Source organism: Theobroma cacao, chromosome 3 (genome assembly GCF_053813885.1).
Source record: "Theobroma cacao isolate CCN51 chromosome 3, ASM5381388v1, whole genome shotgun sequence".
Classification (NCBI taxonomy): domain Eukaryota; kingdom Viridiplantae; phylum Streptophyta; class Magnoliopsida; order Malvales; family Malvaceae; genus Theobroma; species Theobroma cacao.
The window spans coordinates 35,482,259-35,501,768 of NC_142641.1; positions in this window are offsets into that span (position 1 = coordinate 35,482,259).

Here is a 19,510-nt window from a genome sequence, read left to right on the forward strand (position 1 = left end):
TGCAACTCGCATCTAGCCATATCCACATCAAGACTAATTGGACCTTAACAGTAATTCACCAATACACCAACTTTGTTCTTTTTTAATAATTATTTCTTGTGGTTTATATATCTTGTTACTTATCTGATTTTAATGATTCTACTAATTAAGTTATTGCATGTTGTCTAGTTTTTTATTCTTTTTAGTCCCTTGAGGAGAGAGACTAAGTCAGGAGATTGGATTAGTCAGTTACCAAATGATATTTTTATTTTTATATTGTCTTCGGTCACAGTGAAGGAAGCAGTTGCTACTAGTCTCCCTTCTAAGAGATGGAGGTACTTGTGGGCACATATTTCTCGTCTGGATTTTGTTTTACTAATCGTTTGCGAGACCTACTGTATCAGTCACCTAAGGTTTTGTGATGTGGCTGAGGAAAAGTTCATTCATTGGGTAAATTCTGTTGTCAAAATGCACCAAGGCCTCACTTTGGATGAATTTCGGATTGACTTTCCCTTCCGTAAAAACTCTAGTCCTGCTATTGATGCATGGATTAAATTTGCACTTTCTAAGAGAGTTCAATGACTTGTCTTGGATTTATCGGTTATCATTCTTAGTGTTGGTGGAGGACCTGAAGAGAATTATGCCTTTCCCTATATGCTTTTACCTCAAACAAATTCTGAGAAAAACTCCTTTTCAACTATGCCTATTTGCAGCATGTCACGTACTTCACTTGTTGGTTTAACTTCACTTACAATTCTCCACTTAAAAGTTGTTAATGTTAATCAAGACGTTCTTGAGCACATTTTGTCTGATTTTCCAGTTCTTGAACAATTGTCAGTTCATGGCTCGCCACATCTGGTTAACTTAAAATATTCTGGCCCATCTTTGAAGTTGAAGTACTTAAGCATATCTGAATGTGCTGGTTTAAAATGTATCGAGATCTGCAACATCAATATTGTTTCATTTAAATATTTTGGGAGAAAATTAATCTTGCAATTGAAGAATCTTCCTAGGCTTGTTGAGTTATATGTTTCTCCAGGGTATCGTAGGCGTTTAAGCTATGCATTTGCTCAGGTTTCATGCATCTTCTCCCAGCTAGTAAGCTAGAGTCACATACATTTCACTTATCTTCGAGGGAGGTAAGTATATTATATAAAATCCTGCCGAATTGATTTACTTTGCAGGTTTGTTGTTCTAATTGTGGTGTAATACTCTTCCTCAAGATGAGGATTATTTTGATATTGCTGCTTATCCTAAGTTAACTCAGCTTAGGCATTTATTAGTATGGATGGAGTTAAGTGGTGATTTTGGTCTCCTCAAATTAGTACCATTGATAGAGGCCTGTCCTTATTTGCAGAGATTCGGGTTGCAGGTGAAAGCTCTTCATAGATTATTACCTCATTTTTATTGCATAAATTTATTTGTTGGCACAAATTCTTCTAGGATGTTTCACATATCTCTGCACCCATTTCTACAATTCAATTTTGCTCACAAAGTTAATGTTCTGTTGGAGTTGAAGGTGACAAGGATGTACTCCATAGCCTAGAATACTTATCATCAATCTTCATGAGTTTTAATACTTCCATCCAGCTTCCTATAGAATAATTAAGTCTCGAGAAAACGTCAAGCAGCTGATTTGAAATGTTGGATGTTGTTGATATTATTAGTTGTTTTGATGCATTAATGTGCAAATTTTTTTACTGCAAATAATGTTTACAATAGTATCATAATGTAATTTTCCTATTTAACTCATACAATATCGAATTGCTTCTTCTTCTCCCACAAGGAAATTATTTGTTGAGAGGTTAATGTTTATTTGGTGGTGAATGGAAAATCTGAGTAGAACTTAACAGTATTTGCAAAGAAATGGCTCTTAGAAATTATGAAATACTTCCAACCTATATGTGATGGTACATAGTGTCATAAAGTTTACTTTATCTCTATGGAGTCTCAAATTTACTTCCCTTATTTCCAAATGCATTCATACTATCACTTAAGCGGCCTACTTTTGGCAGTAGAAACCTAGTTCTATATGTTGCAATTCTTTTAGCATACAGTCATTTAGTAATAGGGTTCTAAAAGATACAAAATTTACAGTTACCTCACTGGAAGCTTCTATGACCTTTAGACAATGGCAGTGCCATAAATATTCCATACCTTTTGGAGGTTGTCATTGATTCTACTTTTCTGAAATAGAAGATATCTTTTGTTTCTAACTTAAACCAAGGATATGAAGTAATCTCAATAATTGTCTTCTTTTTTGTCTTATTCGTTTAACACTCGACCACCTTTTTGTCCCCTTTAAATGGTATATAGATCCGATCAAACATGAACATATTGAAAACCAACTATAGCTGTTTCTTGAAGCTTTATCATAATTATTAGTAGATATCTTGGGATTTTATATGTTTCATATTCGATTTAGGGTTCTTTATCTTGGATTTGAGCTAAAGTTAGAAGGCCCAGTAGAAATTCCGGGTTCTTACGTTGGTCATAGCTATGTAGGTCTGTTGAGAGAGAGGGGAAAGAGCTGGAGCATTGATCATGTCTGAAGAGTTTTCCTGAAAGAAGAAAGCCTTGGCTTTGAGTACTTTATTTATTTATTACTGCTTACTATCTCATATTATTATCAAACTTGACTGGTGAATAAAGGACAAATATTTTTTTCAAAGTAAGGGGACGATGCTAATGTCCACAAAGTATGGAAGAGGTTTGTCTACGTTGCTTATGTTTATTATTTATATATAGCTGGCCAACTAATTAACATGGCATGGTTGTGCTCTATATTTGGTGCTTTATCTATATATTTCCATATGTAGCTTTGATTTGCTGTGAGTTTGGTTGAATTACTGTATGAACAAGAACTAGGTTATTTATTGATGATCCATTTTTCCTAGTTGGCTTATTGTCTTGAACCAAGCATATACAAACTTGTTAATTCTTGGTAATTTGCATTTCATGTTCCAGTTATCATGGGTTAAACCTAAAATGAGAAGACAAGTTGTAGAGACTGTTGAACGTCCCCATCAACACCCTAAGGTGGTGGAATTAGCTGGTTGCTATGGTCGTACAACTGATGTTGAGTTGGCTATATACTTCATTCAAAATGCTGTTGCACTGAAGAAAATGATAATCAATCCAAGGAATCAAGAGATGGATTCGGAGAAGGAAATTAGTTAAGAAAGAAGAAGCTGCGAGACGTCGAGCAAAGAAGCAACTTAAAGGGAAAGTGCCTCTCACAATTGATTTGGCGATTACTTGATTGAGAGGAGATGGACTTGAATGAAATTGAGACAACTCAAAATTTTTGAGGTTTGTTTGTAAAATAAGAAGAAAACAATATTTCTAATAGTATATGACATATTTACCATTAGTTTTGTGGGCCACAAAGTTAACCTGTGGTTCGATAAACTCGTACGAGTAGCATTTGTTTAGATATATTTGTAGTAATATTCTAAATATTTTTATTATAACAGCATGTACAATAATGCAGGACGCAAGCATTCATGCATGTGTTTCGATTTTGGGATTCAACGTGGAATCATCATTAAAATTTGAAAGCAATTATAAAACAATTTCAACATGTTCTTAAAAAACAATATTAGTCCAAAAACCAAAAACCTGATTATTTTGTTTTTTGTTTGCTTAGAACGAGCTCTTTTGAAGAACAAAAGAGGAAAAAACAAAATCTTGATTTAGAATTAGTTTTTTTTTATAATTAGGAAAATGAGGATTTTAACATGACTTTTTAGACAGAGAATTATGCTTAAACCAATGAACCAAATACTCATATATAAAACTATCTTTTTTTTACTCATAATTGTAATGTTTTTAAGTCATATGCAATTAATCTTTATATTCTATCAAAACGGTAAATTTGATTTTTGTACAATATTTTAATGAATTTACCATTTGTTTGGAAAAAACTTCTCAAAGAAATTAAATAACAAGGTCCATTGTCTAATAACCTCAAAAACTTTCAAATCAATGAATTTCATGGGTCTTCATCACCTTGCGAGTGGAATTACGGGATATTGTCAAAGTTAATCAATTAGGAAGTATTCTTACCATTCACATTAGAAAAGGAAAAACAAAAACTTTCAACTTATAGATTTCGATTCAAATTTAAACATGAAGCAAGAACATTTACATGCAAGCATTTTGATTTTGAGCGATTCAATTTCCAAACAAGGTTTTTTTTTTTTTTTTGGGAAAAGATTGGAATTATATTTTATATGGTGGTAGAAGGTTATCATCATAACTTTACAAAAGAAAGCGAATTTGTGGCTTCATACTCGCAGGATCACGGTATACCATTACAATTTCACCTTATAGGAAGCATTCTCCCTGAAACAAAGCAAAACTCATCGGATGCATGACTCGGATCAACAAAATAGCTCTGCTGTCTCACTCTATATCCAGTATCAAAAAAATATACCTTATACACGAAGCATCAATGTCATGAGCCAATTTTTGTATAGAGCCATAATTGAGTAGAGTTGACTAGGAGATTATATCGGGAAAAGTGTTATCATTTTCAAACAATGTCATGATTGTTTATATTATACTTATAAAAATTTGTTGACTCTTTATGGGAAAAACTCTTGGAAGAAGGAATGTTTCCATCTCAAGCATTATAATTATCCAAAGAAAATAAACAATTATTGATAGAATTTATTCCGTCAATAAATTTTGTCGGTAATTAACGACAGATTACCGATAGAATAAAGTTGACATAAGAATAGATTAAAATCCCGATGGAATAGTTTCCATCGATAATATAGCGACGTGCGATATTGTAAAATGACACCAAGTTTATCGACGGATTTTATCGACCAAAATGCCAAAGGATTATTTAGTTGATGATGTTGTTAAGTCGCCAACAGAACTATCGAAAAAAATTATGTCTGTGAAACAATAAGAATGATTGAAATGCCCCATACTTTGATATGGTGATAAATAAAGTTGGTCAGATGCGAATTGAGGCATAATAAGGAACTTTGGAAACCAAAGAGACATATTTTATTAATAAAATAATATTAAAATATTAATACTTAGTCGGATATCGAAATCAGTCATGAAGAATGATCATATGGTTGACCCAAGTAAGGGAGAAGATGTCAAGTCTGACTCTATAAAATACTTGTCACGACATACATGTGAAGGATATCATGTTTGCATGCTAGGAGAGTCCCGAAAAATTTACAAAAGTCAGTATTGTACCTGAGGTACAACAAAGTTGATTTAAGCCTCGAACTAAATCAAATAGAGAATTTAAGATGCAATTAAGAATATTAAAGTCCCTGAATGGTTTAATACGGTGATTTGAAGTTCGAGGATCAATTTGGAGTCAAAGCGAAATTTTTACTATCCATGGGCAAAATGGTCATTTGCCACTTGGGGACAAAATGGGAATTTTTAGAAAAGATTTTTGACCCCATTTGACTCATTAGAGTATAATTTGAGGTTGATAAGTGAAAAAGTTATAATTTCGGTATTTTTGGAGTATAGGGGCAAAATAGTAATTTTACCACCTCATGGGCACAACAGTAATTTTCCACCACCAGGACACTTGTCCAGTACATGGTCTTCCCTTATCCTCATTTTGATCTTTGATTAATTATGTGGTGGAGATAAAAGGTTTAAAATTTTTAAAGTTTTAAAAATAGACCAATGGAAACATGCCACGTGTCAAGCAATAATATTTTATTATTTTCCATTAAAATCAGCCCATGTTTATCCCATTCTTCTTCTCCATATTTGGCCAAGGCAAAAGGAAAGAAAGGAAAAACAAAAAACAAATCCTAGGTGGAGGATTTCAAGAGAAAAAGTGTGAAAAAATCAAGGAAAACAAGTAAAAAAGGTAGGATTTTTCAATTTAAACTTGAAATCTATTTTCCTTAAGCATTTCTCCTTATTTTTCATGGTTAGATTTCATGTTTTCATGATGAATTCATGGCTGGTCAAAATGGGTATGGAGAGAGAAAGATGTTGGATTGATTTGATTTTTAGTTATGTTAGTATTTTTAGTTAGTTTAGCATATTTAGAAACAAAACAATAAGAAAAAAATTCATTTTCCTCCATCACCATTATTGGCTGAATTTTTTAGGGAGGATATTGTGGCTGAAATTGATGATATTTCATGATATTTGGGTGATATTTGATGTTTGGTGAGGCTAGAAATTAAATGGGAAATTTGGGTGTGAAAATCTGAATTTTTACCTAATGTATAGACATGTGTGATTATTGACCCGGGACTGATAAATTGAATCTCATTCACAATCACTGAGGTAATTTAGGTATAATTGGAGTATAGAAAGTGAGAAGAATTGATTTGGAGTTAAATTAGAGATTTTAGCCAATTAGACCGAGTATAGTATGACTTAGGTCGAATATCACATTTAAGCGATTAATCAGACATTTTGCATCCCATCGCATGCATTCATTTAGATTTATAGAGCCTGAAATAGTTTATGATAAATTGACACAATTTATTGAAATTCGTGTCACGTATGATGTATAGGTGGTGAGCCCTCTAACAAAGGTAAAGAGATTGTGCCCGAAGATCGAGAATAGGAGTATATCGAACTCCTAGTACTGTGAGTAACCTTACCATCATTTTTATTATTTAAAGTATGTTTTCAATCGGTTTTGGTAAAATTTTATGAAAATGAATTTAAAGGGTAAATCTTGAGTTTTACAAACAAAATGTGTCTACATGAAAAGATTTCATAAATTGTCTCGAAATTGAATGATGATTTTAAAAAATAGAGTAATTGGAGACCACTTGTTATGAATTGAATTTATGATTTGAATCGAATGACTTATGACAATATTTGCATGAATGGCTGAATTAATATTTGTGTTGAAATGTATGAAATATGTATTTAGCCTTGAAAGGCTGTGAATTATAATAATTGTCATATCATGTTATTGAATTTTATTGTATGGTAGGTTCAGCTTGCTGCAGTGGGCGGATTCTGTGGACCAGCCTATTAGAGGGGCACAGAATTCGAATATATATATATATATATATATATATGTACCTCAGTCGGATAGGGGCATAGGGTATCTTCTGAGGTATGGATAGAGTTCACATCACACCGAACCACCTCGTGATGATGAACTTCGCTAACGCCAAGGAACGATTGTGTTTTTCTCAAACTAAAATTATGTTTTACTTGTATACGAAATTTTAACAACCTTGGCAGGCTCGAGTGTACGCCTCTGATCAAAATGTCATCGAGTACTATTTGATGGCATGAGTCAAATGTTTATGGAAGTCATAAGCCTTAATGAGAAATTAAATGAAATACAACCGTTTGCATGGGTTGGGATAAATTTTCAAATTGTGAAATATTTAAAATAATGGGATATTTTAATTGTCTCCTTTTACTCGGCTTTACTTGATTTAAATGATGTTTGTTTACTCACTGAAATTTTATAATCTCACCACCTTCCTTTCCACCCATTTTAGGCTCAAAGTAGGCTGTAGATAGCTGCTTCCATCGAGGGCTTCTATTGGATTAGCGTCCTCCACACAGTAGGTTCACAGTTTCTTTAATTCTAGTTATTGTGGGCCCACTTGATTATTGTAAATTTAATAGTTTATTGTGCTACAGTATGATGAATTTATTTTGTTTTTACGTTACAAAAAGTATTTACGCATAACTCCAAAATTACTGTTTATAAGAAAATAAAATATTTTATTGAATTTCTTGTTTTATCTTCTTATTATTTTCAAACAATTATAATTTCATTTTAAATAAAGGTTTTAGATGCCTAAACTTATTTTTAATTGTAAATTATGCGATTGGTACTTGTTTACTACATTTTTAACTGGTTTCAAAATTTTTAGTGGAAAATGACCAAAATACCCCTGTGAGATAAAATTTTTATTTTATGAATTTTAAGTTAGAAATAGCTCAAAATCCTTTAGAACATAATATTTGGTAATAGTTACTCACCAGGGAAAACGAGAAACTGATATTAAGCCTTGTGGGGTTCAAGTTGGCATTCTGGGATATGAATGCCCATCGGGACACCGCAGTGGTTGTCACGGGCTCGAGAGGAGTTTCGGGTCGTGACAATGATTAATAAGTATATCGACAGAATTTTTGCCAATATTTAATTATTGATTACCAATGAAAAATTTTATCAATAATTTCGTCATTATTTCTAAATTAAAATTTCGATTCCCTTTCTTCCCCCCCCCCCCCCCTCCCCCATTTCTCACTTCTCTCTTTTCCCCTCAACTTTCTGTCTCTCTACCTCCCTTACTTCCCTCCCCACACCAACGCACCCCTCCCCCCTCCCCACCCCCCACAACGTCGCATTGGACCTACGCTAGCAATCGACCCAACCCCTGCAATGGTTGATTCCTCCTTCTTCGCCTCTCGTTCCTTCTCGTCCCCCCCCCCCCCCCTTTGAGCAGCGCCTCCCATCCCTTCTCCTTTCTGACTAGCCCAACATTGAAGCTCACCGGATGACCTTCAATTTAAGCTACCTCAAGAAGTGAGCTTTCTGCTGGTTTGACCTCCCTTTTCTGTTGAATAGTTTGTAATATTTGTTAGAAGATAATTATTCAGGTGTGATTGTTTAAGAATAAATATAACTTTTTAAAAAATAATAAAATAAAAATAAATAAAAAATAAGTATTTACAACAAACACAACTATTGAAAGTTGTAGATACGTCTGCTGAAATACAACAAACACATCTGTTAAAAAAACAATACCGACACATCTGTTGAAAATAAAAAAGACGCATCTGTTGAAAGACAACAGACACAACCTCTCACTATCTATAAAAGAACATACTTCCAAGCCAAAATTCATTCAAAGCATTCTACAAAAAAAGGCTTGTTGTATCCTGGAGAGTCCTTGTTTGTGAATCCCCATAGTAGACAACAACTCTTTAAAGAAAGTGTGTTACAGCATGCCTCAAGCCTTACTTTTTCTCTTTTCTTCTTCTACTAATTTTCTAACAATTTTAAAGAGTTTTTTTCAATAGAGTCTAATTCAAATTCAAAATTTCAACTTATGAATCAAGAATTCATCAAACTTGATCGATTTGATGGAACCAATTTCACCTGCTAGAGAGATAAGATGGTGTTTTTGCTCACAGCCTTGAAGGATTTTTATGTTCTAGAACCAACTCTTATTGCACCTCCAGAACCAACTGTTGAAGACTCTTATGCACAAAAGGCATAGAGAAAAAAACGTGAAGAAGATGAATTTATATGTCGTGGACACATTCTAAATACTTTGACAGATCGTCTATATGATCTCTACTCCAATCTGAAAACTCCAAATGAAATTTGGGAAGCCTTGGAAACTACCTATAAAAACGAAAAAAGAGGTACTGACAAATTTTTATCTTTAAAATATTTTGAGTTTAAGATAGACAATCTCCCTATCATGGATCAAGTACATGATTTACAAGTTTTAGTTTCAAAACTAAAAGAACTTGAGGTTAAGGTTTCTGATACGCTACAAATAGGTGCAATTCTTTCTAAACTGCCTCAATCTTGGAATAATTATAGAAAAAAGGTTATGTATTCTATGGAGTCTCTATCAATAGAACAATTCATGACTCGGATGCAAATAGAATGTGAAACACGTGCTCGTAATACACTATTTCAACCCTTTGATTCAAAGGTGAATCTTGTGAGTCAGAATTCTAAAAATTTTGGTAAGAATTCTATGAAATCCAAGTCATCTGCACTGAAGTATCAAGACAGGCCTTTAAGAAAAAAGATAAAAAAAAATATAAAATCTTTCCATTGTAGAAAGAAAGGCCATATGATTAGTGAATGCAGATTAAGGAAGGCAGGAAAGAATTTTCGTTCTAAAAATCCTGAAAAAGCAAACATAATAGAAGAGGTTGTCAATGAATTGGTTGCCATGGTTTCTACAATGAATATTGGAATGGTAACAGAATTGAATATGGTTGTTGATTCGAATAAAAGTAAAGATTGGTGGCTAGATTCTGGTGCTACAATTCATGTATGCAATGACAAAAACTTGTTCAAGACATACATGAAAATTAATAAATCAGAAAATGTTTTGATGGGAAATCATGTTACAACCAAAGTTGAAGGAAAAGGGACTGTTGAGTCTAATTCTGTATTATGGCATGCTAGATTAAGACATTTAAATTTTGGTTCCATGAGATTTATGTCTAAATATGGTTATATTGCATGCAAACATGAGCACTTAGAAAAATGTGAAATATGTATACAAGCAAAAATGACAAAGAAACCTTTTCGTAGTGTAAAAAAAAACTCACAATTAGTAGATATTGTGCATTCTTATATATGTGAATTAAATGAAAAATTAACTAGAGGAGGAAAGAGATATTTTCTAACTTTCATAGATGATTATTCTAAGTTCACTTATGTCTATTTAATTAAAACAAAAAATGAAGCTTTTTAGAAATTTAAAGAATATAAATTTGTTGTGGAAAACCAAAAAGGTAAAAAAATCAAAATTCTAAGAAGTGATAGAGGAAGAGAATATTTTCCTACAGAATTTGATCATTTTTGTAAAGAAAATGGTTTAATACATCAAAAAAGTGCTCCTTATTCACCACAACAAAATGGATTAGCTGAAAGGAAAAATAAAACTTTGGTTGATATGACAAATGCTAAGTTATTAAATGCACATCTATCGCATGATTTATGGGGTGAAGCCTTATTAACAACATGTCATATACTGAATAAAGTTCCTTCTAAGAGTATTAAGGTCTCACCTTATGAACTTTGGAATGGAAGAAAACCAAACTTGGAATATTTTAAAGTGCGGTGGTGCTTGGCCTTTTATAAAGTTCTTGAACCACAAAGAACAAAGCTTGGACCCATAGCAACAAAAGGCATTTTTGTTGACTATGCCCAACATTCTAAAGCGTATAGAATTTTAGATTTACAATCAAATGTTATTGTAGAGTTTATACATGTTGAATTTATTGAAAATAAATTTATGTATAACTCTAATAATAAAGATTATGAACAAAATGTCTTAATTCCAAGTTGTGACCAAAGTGATATGACTTCTCATAATATATCCAGTAAAAGAAAAAAGGATGATACTCAAATTGAGCCGAGAAGAAGTCAAAGAGCCATAAAAACAAAGTACTTAGATCCAGATTTTGTTGACTCGCAGACATTAGCATTCCTTGTGGAAGGAAGTAGAACCAAAGTGTGTAAAAAGATACCTATTTTGTTAAACGTTGAAGATGATCCAAAAACATTTAAAGAAGCTATGTCTTCAAGGGATGTAGCTTTTTCGAAAGAAGCAATAAATGATGAAATGGATTCAATCTTATCAAACAAAACATGGGTTTTGGTTGATCTTCCTCTTGGATCAAAACCCATAGGTTGTAAATGGGTATTTAGAAGGAAATATAACACAGATGGTTCAGTGCAAACCTTTAAAGCTAGACTAGTTGCCAAAGGTTTCACGCAAAAAGAAGGCATTGATTATTTTGATACTTACACCCCGGTAGCAAGAATACCATCCATAAGAACACTTTTGGCTTTGGCGTCTATTCATAAATTACATGTACATCAAATGGATGTTAAAACTACCTGTTTAAATGGAGATCCTAATGAAGAAATATATATGGAGCAACCTGAAGGTTTTATACTTCCTGAAAACGAAAAGAAGGTTTGTAAACTAATCAAATCTCTTTATGGATTGAAACAAGCTCCAAAGCAATGGCATGAAAAGTTTGATAGTACTATACTTTCAAATGGATTTGTACATAATAATGCAGATAAATGCATTTACTCTAAATTTACAAAAGACTATGATGTAATCATATGTCTTTATGTAGATGATTTGCTGATCTTTAGTACATATATACTTGAAATTGTTGAAATCAATAAATATTTGACTTCAGTTTTCAAAATGAAAAATCTCAATGAAGTTGACACAATCTTGGGAATTAAGGTCAAAAGAGATCAAAATGTGATTTCATTAAATCAATCACATTACATAGAGAAAATTGTTCACAAATATAGTCATTTGGAAATCAAAGAGTTTAATACTCCTTATGATTCGAGTATAAAATTGATTAAGAATTGTGAAAGAGTTATGGCATAATTAGAATACGTCAGTGTCATAGGCAGCATTATGTATGTTGCACATTGTACCAGATTGGATATAGCCTTTACTGTTTGCAAACTTTCAAGGTTTACAAGTAAACCTAGCAAGGATCATTAGAAGGCTATTACTAGAGTACTTGGATATTTAAAGAAAACAAAAAAAAATTTAGAAATTTGTTACAATGGTTTTCTTGGTGCTTTAGAAGGATTTTCTGATGCTAGTTGGATAACTACTATTAATGACAATAAATCCACATCAAGATGGATTTTTACTTTAGAAGGTGATGCCATTAGTTGGGCATCTAAGAAGTAGACTTGTAATACACATTCCACAATGGAATCGAAATTTTTAGCATTAGCAACTGCTGAAAAAGAAGCAGAATGGTTGAGAAATTTGTTATTAGATATAAAGTTATGGCCACAACCAATGCCAGCCATTTCCATATATTGTGACAGTGATGCTACAATGTGTGTAGCCCATAATAAGATCTATAATGGAAAGTCTAGACACATACGTCTGCAACATGCCTATATAAGAGAATTAATCTATAATGGCATTATAACAATAGTTTATGTTAAATCTTGCAAGAATTTGGCTGATTCACTTACCAAAGCTTTGCCAAGAAAGGCTATAAAGTCAACTTTTAGTGGAATGAAGCTAAAACCCTTGACTTAAAAGCATTAGTAATGGAAACCCAACTTTGAGTTAGCAAAACTAACAATAAAAGTTCAATGGGTAATAACAAGTTACTATATGCTATCATTATGCACTGAATTTTATATTAAATAACCTCATTCTAGAATATTCAAATAGACTTATTCTAGAACATTCAGTGCAACTGTTACAAGAAAAGGATGAGCAAAAGGCTCTTAATGGAAACATCAAATACTTGTAGTAACAGGGGCATAAATACAAATTCCACTTATATGAATATTGGAGTGGTGCCGCTCCAACCAAGAATTAAAAGGGTTTATTCTTGTAAATATTCATGAAACCATGATTAGCACAAAGCCATATAAATCCTAAAGTAATTGGCAGAATCTTAAAAAATAATACTATGTGTGTGATATTTTCGGTTATGACATAAGGAGTTGAGGTTCAATCCTTGTGATACTAATAACTTCGTCTTAACTTTAAAATTTCTACACTAATAGAAAGTTCAAATCTTCAAGATACTTTCTATTATGCATAGTATTATTAATATTACAAACTAGTGGGGGATTGTTGAATAGTTTGTAATATTTGTTGGAAGATAATTTTTAGGTGTGATTGTTTAAGAATAAATATAACTTTTAAAAAATAATAAAATAAAAATAAATAAAAAATAAGTATTTACAACAAACACAACTATTGAAAGTTGTAGATACGTCTGTTGAAATACAACAGACACATCTGTAAAAAAAAACAGTATCGACACATCTATTTAAAATAAAAAGGACGTATCTGTTGAAAGACAACCTCTCACTGTCTATAAAGAATGTACTTCCAAGCCAAAATTCATTCAAAGCATTTTGCAAAAAAGGCTTGTTGTATCCTTGAGAGACCTTGTCTGCGAATCCCCATAGTAGGCAACAACTCTTTAAAGAAAGTGTGTTACAGCACGCCTCAAGCCTTATTTTCTTCTCTTTTCTTCTTCTACTAATTTTTTAACAATAAAAAATAAGTATTTACAACAAACACAACTATTGAAAGTTGTAGATACGTCTGTTGAAATACAACAGATACATCTATAAAAAAAAATTAGTACAGACACATCTGTTGAAAATAAAAAGGACGCATCTGTTGAAAGACAGCAGACACAATCTCTCACTGTCTATAAAAGAACGTACTTCCAAGCCAAAATTCATTCAAAGCATTCTGCAAAAAAGGCTTGTTGTATCTTGGAGAGTCCTTGCCTGCGAATGCCCATAGTAGGCAACAACTCTTTAAAGAAAGTGTGTTACAGCACGCCTCAAGCCTTACTTTTTTCTCTTTTCTTCTTCTACTAATTTTCTAACAATTTTAAAGAGTTGTTTTCAATGGAGTCTAATTCAAATTCAAGATTTCAACTTATGAATCAAGAATTCATCAAACTTGATCGGTTTGATGGAACCAATTTCACCCGTTGGAGAGATAAGATGGTGTTTTTGCTCACAGCCTTGAAGATTTATTATGTTCTAGATCCAACTCTTGATGCACTTCCAGAACTGACTGTTGAAGACTCTGATGCACAAAAGGCAAAGAGAAAAAAAACATGAAGAAGATGAATTGATGTCGTGGACACATTTTAAATACTTTGACAGATCGTCTATATGATCTCTACTCCAATATGAAACTCCAAAGAAAATTTGGGAAGTCTTGGAAACTACCTATAAAAACGAAAAAAGAGATACTGACAAATTTTTATCTTTAAAATATTGAGTTTAAGATTTCTCCATTGTTGCTGGTTTAGGATTTAAGCATTCGGTTTAGAGTTTTAATTATTTTCTGGTTGCTGGTATTAATTTGTTGTTGCTATCACTATCTTCGGTTTAAGGATTAGGAGTTTGTTTTTCGTTGCTGGTAAGCTTTCTGCCCTTTAGGGTGGCAAGAGCGGCATTAGGGTGGCGAGGATGGTATGGGAGAAAACAAGAACTAAAAAAACAAAGGTTGAAAAGAATATAGACTTAAAAATAAAGCCACTATATTAAAAAAAACTTTTGTAATTATTTTGGTTTTAACTGAATTTAGTTAAAATTTGATTTGAAATTAGAAAGATGCATTTATTAAGTTCATTATATAAAAGAATGATGGATCATGATAATTAATTTACGCGTTTGATCTCGTCAAATGTCTATACACAATTGAGATACACAAACCCATATAAAAAGATAATGAAGTGAAATTATAATGGTTAACAATATAATCCTTATCTACTTTTTAACAAACTTTTTTTTTTTTTTTGCATTTTAAGGAATTAAATGTGGATTTTCACTCTTATGGAAAAAGATAATAATCTTTAGGTCAAGTATAAATTATTTTAAAAAGACTTGTTACGAGTTTACTTGAAGAAATGTAATCAATCAAGAAAAAGAAAAAAGAATTTACTATAGCAAACATGCTTAAATTATATTGAATAATTTGTTTATATGTTCATGTTAAAGCTAAAATTACTTATATTTTTTTGCTAACTCTAAATTTCATAATTTTCAAAAGAATCATGCAATGATATTCTACACAAGAATATTTGAATAAGATATTTCTTTTCTTAAATATTTATTATGATAATATTTACATTGGTATTTTTGGATGACAAGAGCTAAGGCAAGGCGTGAGTATTAGAATTGTATCACTAATAGGAAGTTAGATAACCTTTTGAATTAATATATGAATAAATTTTAAATATTTAAAATGCATCCGAGTATTTGATTTATTAGTTGGTTTATAATCTTTTATTTAAAAAGAAGATTCGAATCCACTTTTCTCAGTCAAAAAAAAAAAAACTTTGAAGTTGAAGCTCTCTTCCAGAATAGAAACTGTCAATGCCAACTGAAGGCAGCATGACCATTTATCTCATGTTAATGAATAAAAACTTTTGGAATATGTTGGTTCGGTATTTGGGTAGGCTACTCCTGAATCTTGGACCTAGAGCCTTTATTAAACGTCAAATGGGCCACAATACAAACAAGTCCAGCAAATAATCAGACAATAGACTCCAGCCCTGCAAGTTATTAAGAAATGTTGTTTATCCCGTCTCGTCTCCTTTTGGTGGCATATATATCAAATCAGGTCCGTTTATTTGGGTGTAAAACATGGTTAGTTTCACCGCATGCTAACTTCATCAACAACAAACTAAATTCTTCGATATATGAGCTTAACAAACGAATTTGTTCATTGAATTATGTACTATGGAAATAATATAAATAGTACCTTTTCCTATACGTATAAATGTTTATATTACATTTTAAAATAAAAATGGAAAATAAATTTTGTCATCCTATTAACCTTACCTTCCACTTCTAAATAGCCTTAATTATTATAAATTGTCTTAAGAGGATCATACCCTTATTTCTATTATGCAACCAACTCAGCTAATTAAACATTGATTGTTATCTGATTTTCTTTTGTTCAAAGTTAATAAAACGATCCTATTTGTCAATTTCTTGCAACACAAATGCAGAAATGAGAAAGATGATTGCATCCTGTAATCATGGTGCAAGTTTGACTTTAACGACACATGCCCTTCCCCCCGACATCACTGATTAAAGGTAACGAAAATTACCATCATTTCTCGAGTTTAAAAAAAGGCATGGCTGAGCTCTAGCTAGCACGGAGAAATTAGTGTCCGTGGCACATGGCTACCAATGATTACATCATCTGGTCTGTTGCTTTTGTCTCATTAATTAACTAAGTAGCATAATAAAAAAAAATCCATATGCATGGCCGTAATTAATTTAAATATATAGGTTATTTATTATTTATAGTATATATAAAACCTAGCCCGCTTTGCTTCTAACTTGCATTTGATCTGTTTGTTATCAACTCGCATTTGGTGATGGAAGCAAAACTTAACTGTTACCGGTAGCTTCACGTATGGTATCAAAGAAATGATTTTATATTTAGATGTAATTACCATTCTCCAGCTAATTAATTATTATTACTTTATCACACGGCATGTCGAGTCTCTATAATACGACATTACTCTGTCCACCACTTTATTAAAATACAAATTTAAAGAACAAAAGAAAAACCAAGAATTACCAAACATCATCAATCTACCAACAATTTTGTTATCCAAAGCAGAAGCTTTTAGGTAACAACTTGATATGGGGGGCGCTCAATGGTACTTCTTAAGATCAAGAACACTATACCTATTGGCGGGTCCGACTCTGAAATATTTTAACATAAGGTTTTGATCATAGCAGTGATATAATGTATAGTTAGCATGCATGAGATTAAGCTTTTCTTTTACGCAAACAAGTTGATAATGTTATATATTCAGTTTTCATCATGAACTATATATGACTGGTCTACATCATAATATTTTTCTAACTCCCAATTGTTCGGCGTAAACAGACGTGTAAAGCTATATAAACTCCATTAAAACATACTTCTTTCTCTGTTACTTTATCACTACCTATTTAACATCATTTTATCATTTAAACGTACATCCCTCTTGAATTTATACGATATATCACACTACGCTTTTCTTTTCATTTTTTCTCTATAAACATATTACACATCAACTACAGATATGATAAATCAAAATTTGCATATATTAATCTACTAATTAATAATGATTTTTAATGTGACATTAATGAGAAGGGAAAATTCATAAATATTTATATATGTGACATTTATAATTACACGCATCAGCTATATAATTAATGTGTAAGTAAGACCGATGTAAGAATTTTTCAATCATACAATACTTACAAGAGCATAAACAAATACCTTCTCCATAAAAAAAATACTGCACTTAATATAAATTCCTCTCACATATTGAGACCCACTTAGACACCTATGAAAAAGGAAGGTGCAAATACTATATATCCTTTTATTCTTTGGATAATCAAAATTTAACTTATTTATATAATTTATGTACATATGTTTAGTAAATGAATATATATAGCGTATTCTTGTGAAACTACCTTAATTGTTGAATAATTAATTATAATTAAGAAATTCTGATTTAAAGATATCGAGTTAATTTAAATCTTATAATGTAGTTGTTACATTTTAATTATATAACTGGAAATTACATGTATAAAAGAAATACATAGATTGATCATAAAATCAATTAATAATGTTAATGTGGTGTAGGGCAAGGGACATTGGATACATAAGGGCAGCCAATCCAAAGAAGGGTATGTGGTTAAGAATTGATTTGATGCGAGCGGGCGTGGTTCTTATGTGGTTCAGGATGGAAGCCGGCATCCAATAAATGATGTTTGCTAAACCATCATGAGCTTTGGTTGATTGGTGGGCAGAGGGGACATGCTTCCACCCTCCTCATAGACAACCTTCACCCCCTGCTTGTATCAAATCTCGTTTCATGCATCTTTATCATGCGTTTTTTCATATGCATGTTGCATGTAAAGGAAAGGAACGGAAAATGAATGAGAAGCACTTACATAAAACATATTGACAAATACGTGACACCTTCCAAATGCAATTGGATGGATATTAATAGCTATCTTAAACTATAGTACTTCAACTGTTATTAGAGGGGAAAATGGCGTACATTAATAAATGTAATTTTGTTGAAAAAAAAAAAAACAGTATGATAGTCGATTATTTGCAAGTGACATGAAACACTTACGTTGATTGTAGTTGTTGGAGTTTTTTATAATATTTTAACATTTAAGCTAATTTTAAGTGCAAATATTTAGTTTCAGAGTCATACTATAGCAGCTTCTCGTTTATTACTAATATTAGTTTTGTTGCACATTTTGAGGTGTATTTATGAAAACAAATACAACTTTAAGAAATTCCAACTCTTCTTAAAGAAGAAAGACTAAATCGTTGATATTGAAAACGTAGCTATTATATATTTTAGGGTTTTGCAAACGGGGGATTCGGTGTTCAAATTTCGAAAATAAAAAAAAATTAAATTTATCTTCAGCAAAAATCAAGTCGAAGTATTATAATTAATCAAACTAATAAAAATCAAACTACTTTTAGTTAGCTCAGTCTATTTCAAAAATCAAATTAAAACAAATTTCTTATAGGTTCCAGTAAATTAAACAACATTTTTAACAAATTCAAAAACAGTTATTTATTAATATATTTATATGTAATAATTTTATTTTTGTTAATTCAAGTTTGATTTTTCGATTTACTCGATCAAGTAATTTAACTATTGAAAATCAAACTAAATTGATTAAAATAATTGAACTTACAAAATTGCACACTATAAAAATCATTAAAACCGAATTGAAGAAACAAAACTCATTTCAGTTCAATCGGTTTATTTGGTTCAAAATGATTTTGCTGAACCCTAACTATCAAAATTAGTTTATATCTCAATCACTTTTCATTAAAGAATGATTGATTTTCTCTTACTTAATTTAAGTTTTGCCTTCTATTCTGATGTGGTAGATCAAAATGTGATTTTTTTTTTTGTGGGGAAACAATCAAAATGCGCATTTCTTGTCGGTGGCATTGCCCACCAAAAATGTGCACAAAATTTGACCAAGTGCTCTAAATTAATTATATTACCTAAAAAACTTGACTATTAATTTCGAGTACCTATAACATTGACTATATTTAGTCCTAAACTATTCCAAAATTTTATATCCAAAATCTAATAAGAATTGATTTTCCAAATTCTAATCCATGAATTAAGCAGCAAATTAGGAAATAATGACATGGAAAAAAATGAATGCATTACAAAACAATGTGGATTCGATTGTGATATAACAGGATATACTGCATGTGCAAAGGAGAGAGAAAAAAGTATTGGC